This window comes from Hypanus sabinus, chromosome 14 (genome assembly GCF_030144855.1).
Source record: "Hypanus sabinus isolate sHypSab1 chromosome 14, sHypSab1.hap1, whole genome shotgun sequence".
Lineage (NCBI taxonomy): Eukaryota > Metazoa > Chordata > Chondrichthyes > Myliobatiformes > Dasyatidae > Hypanus > Hypanus sabinus.
In genome coordinates, this window is record NC_082719.1 from 83,266,224 (window position 1) to 83,278,778 (window position 12,555).

The following is a 12,555-nucleotide window of genomic DNA, read 5'->3' on the forward strand; positions in this document are numbered from 1 at the left end:
GTAAATGTAGAACACAGACAGTATAGGTCATTCGGCCTATGATATTCTGCTGAACTTTTAACCTGTTCAGAGATCAATCTAACCTTTCCCTCCCACATAGCTCTAGATTTTTCTTTCATCCATTTGTTATCTAAGAGTCTCTTAAATGTGCCTAATGTAATGCCTCTACCACCACCCCCGACAATGCATTCCACACACCTATCACTTTCTGTGTGAAAAAATATCCTTCCCCACTACACTTTCCTCGCAACACCTTAAAGCTATGCCCCTTTGTATGAATCTTGGGAAGCCGCCTCTGGCTGTCCCATCCATCTATGCCTCTACCAAGGCACCCCTCATCCTGCTTCTCTCTAAAGAGGATCGACCTGCCTTGCTCAACCTTTCCACTTAAGACGGGTTCTCTAATAATCCAGGCAGCATTCTGATAAATCTCTGTAGCCCCTCTAAAGCTTCTTATAATGAGGCGACTAGAACTGAACACAATACTCAAAAGTATTTAAAGGTGTTACTTACATTTTAAATCTTCTTCAGTTACATACATTTGAAAAGTTTATAAATAGCCCTGATTTAAAATGTGTTTGAAGGCCTTTGACAGTAACAAACAGTCAAAAGGCCATTAGTGTAGATTGGTGGGCAAGAGCATTGTATATTTTGCTTGGGACTGAGTTGTCACTCACAACCCTCCCAGTGTTATGGTAACAACACTGACAATCAGAACCATGGGGAAATCACAAAGATAAGCACATCACAGACAGCCCAATGGAACAGAAATCCAAAATCTTGTGGTAAATTTTAAGGAACAGCTGAGAAAAAGAGACATAGGTGGTTTAGAGAGGGAATTCTAGAACTCTTAGCCTTTATAGTTAATGGACAGCTGCCAAGAAATGAAGTTAAGGTAATCAAGACGCCAGTAACGGAGGAACACAAAGTCCTCGGAAGTTTACAGGGTTATAGAAAATTATTCCATAATTGTTAGTTAAGGCAGCTCAGAAATCTTGATGCACTTTATATATTTGTTTAAAAAGTTCACATTCAATCCTGCATGAAGTACAAACTGCCCTTTTGGCTTATGTTATTGAATGAAATAATAAAATTCTTCTAACACTGCCAAGCAAGGGAGACATTTTCCTTGACAAAAATAGAAAAAAGTAACCATATGTTTACTAAATGCTTAAAGAAGCACCAACAGCACAGTTTCCCACTCCCAAAATTTGATCACATTCACTTCAATCTAAATACATAACACAAATGCTACTTCTATGCAAATTTAGTTTAAGCAAATTATGGCCAATTTCAACATCAGCATCTACTAAACTGATACAGGTATAATTAAATTTCTCTTTAACTTTGCATTAAACAGCAATAATAAAACTATCTACTCATTGCACCACTGGCTGTGCTGAATACCATATGTTTATACTTCCAGAACCAACCTGATTGTATTCCAAGCATAGACAACCGATCTGTTTGCCAGTGTCCTTTTTTTGCACTTTCCTTTCTGTAAACTTTTCCTCCCTTGTGTTGGAACAAGATTCTTTTGGTACTGCTGAGCATGGCTGTTTGATTGGTGGTCCCGATACAACTCCTTGATCGTGCTGACTGAACTTCCTGTTTACATAAACTGAAAGCTGGCTAAGTAGCACTAAACCTCTCCAAGTCCTTGGTGCGCAGCGTGTTATTCTGATAGTTCCTAAATATCCCCCAAAACATTATCACCTGAGTGGAGCCTTGTTTTAAGAAGTCCTCCTTTTGCAACACACAGTGTAGCTGCCGTTTAACATCACTGCTGTGTCAGCCAAGGTCTCCAATAATTAACCTGATATTGCTGCTACATCAGCCAGGGGCACAGTTCAGTGGCCTTTGCAATTAGATACATACTGAAGTAAATGAAGTGTGATTTTTATAAACCATGTCACATGTTTTAAGATTTAAAATACATGCTTCTTGGAACTTATTATACTCCTGGGTAAATTAAATTTGCTGTTCCGTGCTTACATGCTTTTGAACTGGAGGTGAAAATGGATTTTGTATTGCATTGCAATTAAAATCATCACTGTTGCTTTCGTTTAGGAGAGAAGAATGAGTCAAGGTCTGACCATGTTACATGACTCACTACTACTGAATCTCACAATTGGCCAGTATTTCTCATGTTATTGCCAGAAACACTGCATTCTTCATTATTCAGTGCAGTCGTACTCAACGTCTGTGTTTCTGCATACACCACCAAATAAATGAAAGTATAATCAAGCGTTTGATTCTTGTCTCAATGAATTTGTTTTTGTCAATGATAGAAGATTTCCCATCAAGCTCTGGAAGGTCACGCAAGCGTAAGTGGGATGTCCCCCAGCAGACGAGTTGCCAACATTCGCAGCACAACAGATGGATGTAGAAATGCCACTCACAGAAGATACTACACAATTATATTTCTTCCCCCCCCCCCATCCAATAAATGACTCCAAGAAAATAAGCTTCAAGGTCGTACAAGTTAAGTACTTCTTATCCAAAATTCAAAAATCCACAAGCCTCTGAAATCCTAATTTTTTTAACCACTGGCATGATGTCACAAATGGAAAATTTCACAAGATGCTGGGAAGGTTCCCAGGTGATGCACAGGATTCTGCACACCACAGACATCCCAAAGTATCTCAATATATTGATGCAAAATCCAAAATACTTTTGGCCTCAAGTATTTCAGACAAGGGATGCTCAACTGTACTTAGTAACATATATACTTCTTCGAAGTTACTTTGAACATTCCACAGAGAACTGTGAAGACTTCAGACTCTGAATTTGTATTCCAGTTACTAGCCCCATCATAGAACTGCCAGCATTTGAGCTGAAGTATAGTTGCACCAATCATTATCTTGTGCTCTTGACCTCACTGCAAGAATTATAAATGCTTTAAAATTTGTTTATCTGCTCCGTACAAGTGCCAGTCCTGATAACTCCTAAAGGCACTCTAACATTCTTTGTTGCTTGTATGTTCTTTTAGAAGTATATAATTAAAACAGTTGAAAATGGAATACAACTACTTTGTTTTCATCTATTCCCCCCCCCCCCAAGGGTATCACGACACCAGCCAACTTCCATTTCTCGAGTCTGATGTTTGATTGTTTAACCAGAGCCGGTCTCTTAAGGTACACAGTCTGCACGTGCACTCCTGAAATCTGCCAGTGGTCTGTCCATTTTAAAATTCTAAGAGTTCAGTACACTACCTTGCTCAAAAGTCCAGTACAAAATTTAATGAGTGTCATTGTCTGAAAAGCCATATTTTGCATAAAATATTGAACTGACAAATATTAAATCCAAAGTCAAGAGTCAACTGTGGTCCAGGTGCAGGTCAATCAGATAAGGCTGAATAACTGTTTGGAACGGATTAGTTGGGCAAGGGGACTGTTGCTGTGCTTTAGTACTCAATGACTATGAAATCTCTAACTTCTCACTTCAGCAGCTTCATTTATACCAGTACCCAAGAAGAACACAGTAACAGCGATCATCCAGTCGCACTAACATTAACTGTGATGAAGTGCTTTGAATAGTTAGTGATAAAATATCAACTCCTGTCTGAGTGTTTGCCTATTTGCCTACCATCACAAGAAGTCCGCAGCAGATGCTATTTCATTGGCTCGTCAATCAACTTGGACAGTAAAGATGCATTTATCAGAATGCTCAGCATTCAATACTAACAACTCCTCAAAATAATGAATAAGCTTCAAGGTCTCCATACCTCTTTGGATCTTCAATTTAGTCAGAGAGTGATGGCTGTGAAGGCCAAATCATCGAGTATATTTAAAGCAGATGCTTAGGTTTTTATATTAGGAAGAGTCTCAAAGGTTACAGGAAGAGGACAGCAGAATAGATTTGAAAGGGAAAACAAATCAGCTGTGATCAAATGGAAGAACAGATTTGATGGGCTGAATGTCCAACGGTCCACGGTCTAAATCACTAAACTCCCATTGTGGGAGCTCATCCCACTTCCTACCTACATGGTTATAACAATATGGACCACACATGATGATGCACCCTCCCCTTTCAGAATGTTCTGTGCCCCCTCAGAGACATCTTTGAACGGGGCTCCAGGCAGATAATTGAGCCACAGAAATGCCTGTTTGTTTCACTGTGCCTAACTGCAGAGTCCCCCGTCACCTATACTTTAAACTGTACAATATGCCAGTCATGGTGTCAATGATGGGGGCTGCTGTTGTCGCTTTTCCATGGGAAGCCATTCTTCCTCAGCAGTTTCTAAACCCTTTAGAGTTATTATGAATGTTAATTTTTCATTGTTAAAGAAACAACTAGCGTAACATAACAGAGGAGAGTCACAGTGGTCAGGTCTCTGGCACTGAGTCTGCCTCTGTGGCTCTGACAGGAAGGGGAAAGAAGAGGTACGCTTTCTGTGGGCGAGAACGAGATTCCCAAATGGTATGTTGCGCCCCCCCCCCCCCCCACTGGGTGCCAAGATCCAGGATGTTTCAGATGAGTCCTCAGTATTCTTAAGTGGGAGGGTGAACAGCCCAGAAGTTGTATCCGTGTAGGAACCAGTGACATGGGCAGGACGAGTTGAGAGGTCAGGGGGTTAGGTGCTCAGTTAAAGGGCAGGACCTCTAGGGATGTGACTGCAGGATTGCTACCCGTGTCACATGCTAGTGAGGCTAAAACTCGGAAGCTTATGCAGTTTAATACATCGCTGAGGAGTTGGTGTAGGAAGCAGAGCAAAAGATTTTTGAATCATGGGGCTCTATTCCAGGGATGGGTTTGCACCTGAACTGGAGGGGGTCTAATATCCCAGCAGGGTTAGTTAATTCTGCACCGGGGGAGGGGGGTTTGAGTGTTAAAGTAAAGTTGCAGGCGATTGGGAACCAGAGTGCCAGAACAGTTAGTGCTGAGGTTGTGGAGGCAGATATTGGTAAGATGTTGGCAAAAAGTCACTGATGGGAGTTGTATACAGAACCCCAAACAGTAGTAATGATCTTTCAAGAATCACCATATTCTAGAATGGTTCCAGAAGACTGGAATATTGCAAATGACACTCCACTTTTCAAGAATGGAGAGAGGCAGAAGAAAGGAAACTATAGGTCAGTTAGTCTGACCTCAGTGGTTTGGAAGTTGTTGGAGTCGATTTTTAAGGATGAGGTCTTAGAGCACTTGGAGGCACATGACAAAATAGGCCATAGTCAACGTGGTTTCCTCATCAGAAAATCTTGCTTGATAAATCTGTTGGAATTCTTTGAAGTAGTAACAAGATGATAGACAAAGGAGAATCTGTTGATGTTTTGCACCTGGATTTTCACAAGGCCTTTGATAAGGTGCCACAGGAGACTGCTTAACAAGCTACAAGCCCGTAGTATTACATGAAAGATTCTAGCATAGATAAAGCAGTGGCTGATGGGTAGGAGGCAAGGATTGGGAATAAAGGGAGCCTTTTCTGACTGGCTGTCAGTGACTAGTGGTGTTCTATGGGGGTTTGTGTTGGGACCAATTCTTTTTACATTATATGTCATGATTTGGATGATGGAATTGATGGCTTTGTTGCAAAGTTTGCAGATGAAATGAAGATAGCTGGAGGGGGGAGGTAATCTTGAGGAAGTAGAGAGGCTGCAGGACTTAGGTTAGGAGAATAGGCAAAGAAATGGCAGATGGAATACACTTCGTAGAAAAAAATTTAATGGTTGACTCTTTTCTAAATGGAGAGAAAATACAAAAAAACTGAATGCAAAGGACTTGGGAGTCCTTGTGCAGGATTCCCTAAAAGTTAATTTGCAGATTGGATCGATGGTGAGGAAGGCAAATACAGTGTTAGCATTCATTTCAAGAGGACTAGAATATAAAAGCAAGGATGTAATGCTGAAACTTTATAAAGCACTGGTGTGTCTCAATTGGAGTATTGTGAGCAGGTTTGGGCCCCGTATCTTAGAAAGGGTGTGCTGAAAATCATTCCAGGATTGGATGGTTTGTCCATCCTCTCAGCAAAGATGATCCTTTCAAGTTCTCCTGAAATATTTCACCTAACTCCTTAAGCTTAGGACTTCTGGTCCCACCCAACCTCAGTGGAAAAAGCCTACTTGCATTTACCATAGAACATTACAGCACAGAAACAGGCCTTTTGGCCCTTTTTAGATAATCTAGCTAATTCTTACCTAATCTGTTTCCTCATATCTTGCACACCTCTACCAAATCTCCCCTCATTCTCCTACACTCCAATGAAAACAGTCCTAATCTATTAAACTTTTCCCTTTATATCAGCTCAAGTCCCGCCAACCTCCTTGTAAATTCTCTTCACACTTTTCAATCTTATTGATATCTTTCCTGTAGGTAGGTGACTAGAACTGCACACAATACTTTGAATTTGGCCTTATTGATGTCTTAATACAACATAACATCCTAACTCCTGGATTCAGTGCTCTGACTTATGAAGGTCAGTGTGCCAAAAGCTCTCTTTATGACCTTATCTGTCAATGTTTAAGAAGAAATTGCAAAGATTAGGAACTTGACGGTTGAAGGCACATCCATCAACTGTGGCATGATCAAGAAGGCACAAATGGAGCTCTCCCAGAGGATGCAGTGGAAGGTGAGACAATTGAGAGGAGGAGTGATGTGGGTAGATGTGGTTTTAAACATCAGGTTTATGAAGGGCAGAACATGAGAAACCAGCCAGAAATGTGTGCTGACATAGTCAAATCCAAAGATAATAAAGATTATCATTAGGAACTTTCTTGTTAAGCAGGACATTAGATAATATCTTGCATGCTACTTAAGCTGAATAGCAAACATTTTATTGCAATAATTACAATTGCCCCTTCCTAGTAATAAGACCTGGTACATGGATTATTCATGCACTTCAGTAAAGCAAACTAATATTCTTTCTACAATTATTATTAGTGACACTGACCAACTAACTTGACTATTAGCTGTCAGAGTTCACCCAGCTGCAGCAAAGATATTTTTCTGCAGTGCAAGTTCACAACCTGCTTGATTGCAGTTGAGCAGGAGCCTCTTCATCACACAAACAATTCAGAACAGTCACTCCTTATTCCTGGCAGAGAATGGAAATCAAAGAACGTGCTCTCCCTCTGACCAATTTCTTCCAACACATAAATATAACAAATTCACAAAATTGGCAAACACTGCTTCTAAAACTAAAGTAGTCAAAAGTAAGACATTAACACTGCTTCTCAGTTTGAAGTCAACACTTCTCTGAATGTGATTAAATATACATTTGAGAGGGCTCCTTTTACTTTTATGTAACACCACTGAAGGAAATTAGTGAAGTTAGCACCGTTAAAATTCCCAACAATGGAATTCCATGAACTTTTCATTTCCGTTTCCTCCCCATATATAAAGACATGACAGTGCAATTGCCAAATGTGTCTCCCACTCACAGTAAAACATAATTCTCAATCCCAAGTTGTTTATACACACACACAAAATTTTGGTTGATCTTTCCTGATCCTGTTATACTGTACTTAGTATCTACAGACTTGCTGAGTATGCCTGCAGAAAATTGAATCTCAGGGTTCTATGCAGTGATATATATGTACATTGATAATAAAACTGACTGAATATTTTTCTTATTATAATTTATAGTATATTTTACATATTGTACTATACTGCTGCTAAGCAACATATTTCACAACATCTGTTCAAAGTAAACCTGCAGCTTCATTTTCCTGTGGGCATACTCAGCAAATCTATAGAATAGTAACTATAACAGGATCAATGAAAGATCAACCAGAGCGCAGAAAACAACTGTGCAAATGCAAATATAAATAAGTAGCAACCTGTAATGAGAACATGAGATAAAGAGTCCTTAAATTGAGATAATTGATCATGGGAACATCAAGGGACAGGCAAGTGAGTGTAGTTATCCCCTTTTATTCAAGAGCCTGATGGTTGAAGGGTAGTAACTGTCAATAATTCCGATTCTGGCAAGAACCTACTCCTCCCCAACCCAAACATCACATTGTGTTACGGGGACATAAAGAGCTGACCAAACCACTGCACAGTTACTAAAATCAATTTTGTGCTTTGCCAACTTTTCTGTCTCATCCTTGTACCTTCTCTGGTTCAAACAACTGTTAATCCAAGCCCTCAAAAAGTAGTCAACTATACATAAAGTCATATCAATAGACAGTATGGAAACTTAGGCTGCGTGCTAACCACAGAGCGTTGATGTTAGAGAATCCTATCCTAATCAGTTCGATTCTTCCTACGTTCCTTCACACTGCTCCTCTCTCCCCACCCCCATAGATTCTGTCTCGTACCTGCACACTCGGTAGCTGTTAATTAAATCAACCTGCAACTTTTTTTTTCGGGGGTGGGGGGGGGATGCTGGAAGAAACTGGAGCACGCAGAGGCAAGTTCTGTGGCCACAGCGAGCGTGCGCAAGCGCCACGAAGGACAGCACAAGAGTCAGGTTTGAACTTGGGGGGAGCAGACACACACTCAATGCTTCAGCTTCTGCCCCTCCACCACAAGATTTCTGAACGGACAATGAATTCATGAACACTACTTCACTATAGTTGCTCTTTCTCACTATTTAATTTTAAACCAATATTTCTTATTATGATTTTGTCTTGCACTGTAGTGCTGCTGCAAAGCAACAAATTTCATGACGTGTCAATGATAATAAACCTGATTCAGTTATATTAGCTCCATCACTCTGAGCATCGGCATGTCCAGAAGCTTTTTAATGCACAGCACATTAAATGTTAATTCTGAGGAATTAAGAGACTTCAATGCTACAGAGTACAGCCTGAGAAGCCGACTGTCAGCTTCTATCCTGTTCTGCGCAAGGGAACAGCTGGGAGAACTTCAGGCAGCAAACACCAAATAGAACGGCTACATACCGATAACTAAGGGCACGGGAGGGAGGAAGAAATCAGTCAAGCGGCCATCTGTGCAGGACAGTGAAGGAACTTTTGAACTGCTTCGAGCAAGCCAAACAAATGTAAATAGCCTCAGAAGCCTCTGCCCCAGGTTTTCCCATGCTTGGTTTGATGACGAGGATGAGGTTTTTGTCCTCTATGCAGGTCTGGGCAATAATCACACTGAAGCGCATACAAATTAAATCAGATAATGCATAGTTAGATCAGGGATCTTTCTAGGGGTTTTACACAAGCCTGCAACAACAGGTTAAGAATAATTTATATAAGTGGCAGTGGATCAGAGGGTCATTCCCTGCTTTTTGCCAAATGGGCAAGGTTAAAATCATCATTAATAAAACAGGCAACAGAATGAAAATCAACTTATGCCAACCAACATTACTTAAACTTGGAAAGTATCTATTACACAAATGTATTTTCCGGCCACAGTTAAACAGCCGAGGAAACCAAAGGTTTAGTTGAGGTAATATTGTTCCACATCAGTCGGTCATAAATTTGGAACGAATTGAACTCTTAAAATATGGGCAAAACAAGGCACTCGCTCATGCAGCTTAATCTGTTGCCCAAAATATTTCACAGTCCAAAAAGCTTTTCCTTGTACCTGCTGTTTTTCCGTGAATCCCATGGCTTTTCCCCTCAGTTCACTTCAGCATCGACTGCTTCCTTAGAATCTCTGTCCAGGGCAGCTGGTGCCCTGAGCTAATCTTCTCTGAGAAGGTGATCATTCCCGCATGTCTGTTAATTAGTGTAATCACCTACTGGCTCTTACTGCAGGAGGTGGAGGAGGCAGCGTGGCTCACCGCTGTCTGAAGTGTGCAGCCCAGCTGCTAACTAACTGTCGCACTCAGCTCGTCGACAAGCACTGTTCTCTATTTTCTCTGGCATCTGACTGCATGTGCTTGGCTGCTGGGCGCTGCAATCTTATTCGCACTTGGCCGTTTTCTTGCTCGTCACGTGCTGAAGAGAGGAGGACCCTATGCCTCCCCCACCCCTCCACCGTTCATTTCCATTAATCGCCCTCCCCGCCTTCTGTTGCTTCCTCACATCTTATATCAATCAGCATCAAGGGAAATGCAGCTCGCCCTCTGGGTTCGAAGGAAAGCTTCTTTAAGGCCACCCAGCTGAAGTCATTAGAATGCCTGATCCGGGCAGTGAAATTGTTTATAACACACCCACTAATGCTTCCTGCCTAGAATGAATGGGAGCATAAATAAAACAAAACTCTGCTTTTCTTTGGAAAGCAAGAACGCATGCAGTCCTTACACAAATATGTCTTTAAAAATGCTAGAACTAAAAGAGTTTCGCTTTGTAAACTCAAGGGATTGTGCAGATGCTGGAAACCTTGAGCAACACACAAAATGCTGGAGGAATTCAGCAAGTTAACAGCATAAATGGAGGGGAATAAATAGTCAACACTTTGGGCTGAGATCCTTCCATCAGGACTGGAAAGGAAGGGAGCAGAACCCAGAATGTGGCAGAAAGGGAACGACTACAAGCACTTTCGCTTAATTTGTATATGTATATTTGCATAGCATTAGATTAAGTGCTCAGGAACAAAATGGGTCACTGAGTCCAACGTGCATGTTGAGACGACGAATATCGGAGTTGTATTGTACATGCATACTCTGACAATAAAATGAACCCTTGATATTCATGGTACTCGTGAACCTCCATCCATCCTCTTTGTTTAACCCTGTCAACATTTATGGATCTTCACTACATCACATTTCCCAAGAAACTTTTAATGGAAATAAAATGGATACTTTACATAAATAATAAATTCCTCATAAAAGCATTTCTGTCATGCAATGGCAGAAGTGACATATTGGAGGCCACATTTAATGGGTTTTCTAGTAAGGATCCAAGTTGGGAAATACAAAGTAAGTGCACACGTGACTGTTGGTGTAATTTTCTAATTGAATGGGTAACTGACTGATATTTCCCTTTGTGGAATAATAAATAGAAAGACCACCTTTTTAAAACAATAAAGTAGGATGAGAGAAAGAGGAGGGAAGGAAGGGGTGCTTGCGCACACATTTTACTAATTTTGCAGCTGATGCTTGTAATTTCCCATACCCACTAATTATTTCTTCATTTTCCCTGCGATTCACTAGAAGAAAATTAATCATTCGAGTCAAGTAAGATGTTCTCCTGAAATTGTCCATTGGTAGGTAGTCAAATGGCTGTAGAGGCTGATCCCAGAACAATCCTGCCCACTTCACCATTGGCTGATCGCCACAGGATATAATCGGGAATGTTAGGGTGCATTCCTTTAATGGAGAATGCCTGCACATGGCTTTGTTAACATGGTGAGGCCGATGCACAGGCAGCCACCACACGGGTCATGACAGATCAGGGTCAGGGTCTAATGGGATGGAGTGTAAGACAATTGGGGACCCTTCACGTTTGTAGCCTTCCTCTACCGTCACTGTCATTGTGATGTGTCATCATCTTCCACCTGCCCCCCTGCTGACTTCTTGGTTGGATCGCTCCGTGACTGAACCCTCCCCCCTGACCTTACCACCGTGGGCAAACCTACCAGGAGCTCAGTGCCGGACAGCTGAACTCCAGACGACATCACTCCCAGGATCTCAGGAGCCCACGAGCCTCTGCGAAGCTCAAGGTAGTGTAAGGCAACATATGTGTACTTTGACAATCAAATTACTTCAAACTTTGAATTTTGAAGTCAGAGCACCAGTCAATAAACTAGGCCTCACTGCCAAGGAACTGAGTCAGGTCATGCCCACAAGTTGCATTAGTACTAATGTGTTCGAGCAAATGTACATATATTCCCCAGACGCTAGTGGCAACAATGATTAAAACTGGCAGGGTGGAAGTAGGTGGTCACATTGAATTACAGACAGGCTTCTGATGCTGGGGGAGGGCAGGTGCATATAGGTCAGGCCGCAGGAATGACTCTGCCAATGCTTGTTATCCTCTCGTTCGGTTTCTCTCACTGCACCATGTACTCAAAGCTGGTGGTGCACCCCCTCAAACTCTAACACGATCGCAAACTCAAGTGGGTTGAACACTCTGGCCTCTGCACTGCTTACAGACCCCAACACGGCAAGGTCGTGCCACCCTGTAACAGCGCCAGTGACCCAGGTTCAATTCCGCCCTTGTCTGTAAGGAGTTCCTACGCTCTCCCCGTGACCACATGGGTTTCCTCTGACTGCTCCAGTTTCTTCCCACGTTGTACAGAGGTGCAGGTTAATCGGTCCGCTGGATGTAACTGGGTGGCACAGGTTCGTTGGACCAGAAGGACCTGTTACTATGGTGTGTGTGTGTGTGTGTGTGTGTGTGTGTGTGTGTGTGTGTGTGTGTGTGTGTGTGTGTGTGTGTGTGTGTGTGTGTGTGTGTGTGTGTGTGTGTGTGTGTGTGTGTGTGTGTGCGCGCGCGCGCCCTTAACTCCTGCTGGAGTCGCCCGGGGTACAGTCATGACAAGCTTTTCGCACCTATCTTTTTGGTGATTTATCCCACTTGATGGCGCAACAATATCAGCACCAGGCTCCGGAGCGAAGGTTCCCGTGTTCGAATCCAAGTCAGGTTGAGCGTGGAGCGAGCAATTCGGCCTGGTGAAAACAAGAATAGCTTACTACGGAAACACCATCCTGAGGATGCCCCGATAATTCCACTGCTGAGTTAAGGGCTATTCTGCTTCTTCTTATTCTTC

At 42.0% G+C, this 12,555-nt stretch overlaps 1 protein-coding gene and 1 long non-coding RNA gene across 3 annotated transcripts in view; one reads left to right on the plus strand and one right to left on the minus strand.

Annotated features, from left to right (window-relative positions):
- Positions 1-2,242, plus strand: part of LOC132404950 (uncharacterized) — a 31,144-nt gene extending 28,902 nt beyond the window's left edge. For both annotated transcript variants that reach the window (XR_009515718.1, XR_009515719.1), the window contains exon 5: positions 2,071-2,242. This is a non-coding gene — a long non-coding RNA (uncharacterized LOC132404950). The remainder of the gene's footprint in view (positions 1-2,070) is intronic.
- The window catches only part of pdzd2 (PDZ domain containing 2), a 445,568-nt gene that overhangs the window by 271,204 nt on the left and 161,809 nt on the right, over positions 1-12,555 (minus strand). The gene's annotated exons all lie outside the window — the stretch shown is intronic.